Raw genomic sequence first — 727 nt, 5'->3', positions numbered from 1 at the left:
AAGCAGATATTTCTTTTAAAGTAACTTCGCGCCTTAAGACAAATACCTAATGTTGTGCGTTTTGTAGGTACTACACCGTTCTCTTTGGTGTTTGAAGGAGTCTTGGCATCTGCTCTCAGGTATATCTATATATTTACACAATGAGTAAATAAGGGAAAGAAAAAAGTCATTAGGAGGCATTGAAAGACAAATAATTTTACTGTCCAACTATCAAAAAGTATCAAACTGGTTATTACAAGATCATCAAAACCTTTTATACTTATAACGAATTAGCCAGAGAACTGGCAGCGCTGGTGCTATTAGTAGTAACAAAACTTTCTATTAGAATTAGTAAAAGAGTTATCTTGATAGAAAAAAAAAAATTATTTCGAGAGCTGGTGCTTATGATTTCCCAAATTGTATTAAACTTCAGGGTAGAAATAAACTTGTGAAACGGTAACATTTTTAATATTTGAATTATACAAAAAAAAAAACGAATTAATTCTTAACTTGAGTGCGTTTATGATTTTCCATATTGTTTAAAAACGTTTTGATTTAACCTGAGAGTAGGAAAATATAAACGTTGTGAAACGGTAACATTTTTTTTACCGTTTGAATTATAATATTTTTTGTTGAAAAAATTTAAAATACTGGAGTCTATAAATACTCTTTCTTCGAACAGAAATCTGAATCCGCTTAGTCGGTTCTTTATTTACAAATGTCAAATACACTGCTTATTATTCTCTTT

Source organism: Camelina sativa, chromosome 5 (assembly GCF_000633955.1).
Source record: "Camelina sativa cultivar DH55 chromosome 5, Cs, whole genome shotgun sequence".
In the NCBI taxonomy this organism is placed as follows: Eukaryota; Viridiplantae; Streptophyta; class Magnoliopsida; order Brassicales; family Brassicaceae; genus Camelina; species Camelina sativa.
Note: the sequence above shows the minus strand (reverse complement) of the source record.